A 2,917-nucleotide genomic window follows, 5' to 3' on the forward strand; every position below is an offset into this window, starting at 1 on the left:
TTCACATAAAGGGTAGCAGAAATCTGGAACGCCCTCAAAAAGCTGTTGAGGCTGGGGGTGTCAATTGAAACTTTCAAGACTGAGTTCGACAGACTTTTGTTAAGTAATAAGGTATATGGAGCCAAGGAGGGTAAATGGAGCTGATGTGCAGATCAGCCAGGATCGAACCGAATGGCAGAAGAGCCTGAAGTGTCTGAATGGCCTCCTGCTCCTGTGAGGTAGGACGGAGGAAGGAGGGAATGTATAGAAAGACAAGAAGGTGGATTTATACAGGGCTTTGTTTTAATTAAAAGGTATGTTTTTGTGATATCACCGTGCAATTAATTATGTGAAACGTCTGCATATTAAACCATTATACAAAGCGACTGCAGAGAGCAAACGACATATAAAGACACCGCGTTCTTCTTGGATGATGTCAGACACCCGCAGAGCGTGCGAGGGCGTCAAGGCGGTGGGCACAGCTTGCTTCCGTGACACGAGGTCGAGGCGACGCGGAGTCCAATGCTCCCCCAGAAGATGGCCGCAGCTGTCGAGGCCAATCTATGGGAGCCGCTTCACACCAACAGGAGACACCAAAAATTAACACGACCCGAGGAGGGAGGGGGGTAAGAGGGGGTAATATTCCAACTCCCCTCTCCAAACGAGGAACCACCCCAGGGATAGCACGTCGGAAATTGGGACACGCGCGGTTGGGAAATCGTGGCCAGAGGACTCTTGGTGTCCGAGAGACTCCATTCAGGATGGTGGAATTGGAAATTCCCGTTTTCCCATTGCACTTTTCCCAGTAATTCAGGCCTGAACATTGTTATGATCTGGAATGCGCTGCCTGAAAGGGCGGTGGAAGCAGATTCAACAGTAACTTTCAAAAGGGAATTGGATAAATACTTTGAAAGGAAAAACGTGCAGGGCTGTGGGGAAAGAGCAGGTGATGGGACTAATTGGAGAGAATCTTTCAAAGAGCCAGCACAGGCATGATGGGCCGAATGGTCTAGGTCAAAGTGTGTTTCCATCAAAATAGGATTCCAGGATTTTATTTATTTATTTATTTAAACCAGGATTGTCCATTTCCCTTGAATAACAAAACCTTGACTCACGTCCCCTTCTCACCAGTGGAGCCCCATCGTGTCCCCCGCAAGTGTGAACGTCCCATGACGAGTGAACACTTGTGTGCAGTCGGGGTCTCCCACTCTTGGTGGGACATAGCCCAGGAGGTTTTGTCACATGATCTCCAACCGCCCCACCCCCGCCACTGGTCGGCCGAGCCACCCGGCCATCCTCGCACTGCTCCGACTTCCCTCACTGATTGGACAGCAAACACTCTTAGTTATCCAACTGGATGATTCTTGACTGTCAAACAGCCAGCCTTCTCCCGCCGCCCCCCCAATCTCTGATATTTTAATAATGAAAGTGGCTCAAAGAAAACATTATTTTTAACAGCGTTTTCTGTTGTTATTTCAGATTTCCAGCATCCGCAGTATTTTGCTATTATTTTTAACGCCTCTATGATTTTCCCCCGGGTTTGCTAGCGGCAGTGACAGGGAGATTAATCTTTAATGCCTGGAGGGTTCGTAACCCTAGTGTAAAGGGTGCACAATCATGCACTTTTGCACGAGGCGCAACTGGTCATTAACATCTACAGCATTAGATCCTAGAATCTTACAGCGCAGAAAGAGGCCACTCATGCCGCTTTGAAATGTTCTCTCCGATTAGTCCCACTCCCCTGCTCTTTCCCCATAGCCCTGCAAATTTTTCCTTTACAAGTATATATCCGATTCATCCCTTTGAGATGCCATTTAGTCTGCGGATCATGTCCCAGTTTAAACGCCTCTTGGGGTCTGTGCATATGCTGAGGTTAAGCGCGAGGGGAGGTGATGATACTGGACCTGGAGGAACCCGTGCACAATTCGGGCCTTTCGGACACTTTCCCCCCTCCCCCCCGCCAAACGAGACCGCGGTAACTTTGAGGACTGCCTGCTACCTGCTTTTGGGCGTCAGTGATGGGTGTTACTGGCCCTAAAAAAAAAATCTGCACTGTTTAAAGAGACAGGCGCAGCCTCGAAGGCGGGTGATACGGGTTTACACGTGTAATTGCACTACCCCGGCTTATTACCTAGAATGTACAGCACAGAAACAGGCCATTCAGCCCAACTGGTCCGTGCCGGTGTTTACGTTCCACACCAGCCCCCTCATCTCACCCCATCAACATTCTATTCCCGTCTCCCTCATGTTTATCCAGCTTCTCCTTAAATGTATCTATACTATTCGCCTCAACCACTCCCTGTGGTAGCGAGTTCCACATTCTCACCACTCTCTTGAGTAAAGAAGTTTCTCCTGAATTCCCTATTGGATTTATTAATTAGTGACTATCTTATATTTATGACCCCCTAGTTCTGGTCTCCCCCACAAGTGGAAACATCTTCTCTACGTCTACCCTATCGAACCCCTTCATTATATTGAAGACCTGCATCAGGTTCTGGAACTGAGCCGTGGCCACAAAGAGGGGGAATGGGAAAGTGGCCCCCACTTCCTGCCCTGGCATTAGAGGCAGCCTGGCAGAAGCTGGAGATTAGGAGACTGAGAGATCTCAAAGGCGATGGGGGAGGGGGATTACAAACCCAAAGCTGCAAACAGTAGGGCAACGGCCCAAGAGTTCGGACTGTAATTCCCTCCCGCATCCCCCCGCCCCCCCCTCCCCCGCCCCTCGCCCCCCCCTCCCACCCCCCGCCCGCCCCCTCCCCCTCGCCCCCCCTCGCCCCGCCCCCTCCCCCCCCTCCCCCCCTCGCCCCGCCCCCTCCCCCCCTCCCCCCCGCCCTCCCCTCCCACCCCCCGCCCCCCCCCTCCCACCCGCCCCCTCCCCCCCCCTCCCCCGCCCCCACCCCCCCCCCCACCCCCCCTCCCACCCCCCGCCCGCCCCCTC

Source organism: Somniosus microcephalus, chromosome 24, assembly GCF_052327205.1.
Source record: "Somniosus microcephalus isolate GS21.2 chromosome 24, FLI_Smic_1.0, whole genome shotgun sequence".
NCBI classification, from domain to species: domain Eukaryota; kingdom Metazoa; phylum Chordata; class Chondrichthyes; order Squaliformes; family Somniosidae; genus Somniosus; species Somniosus microcephalus.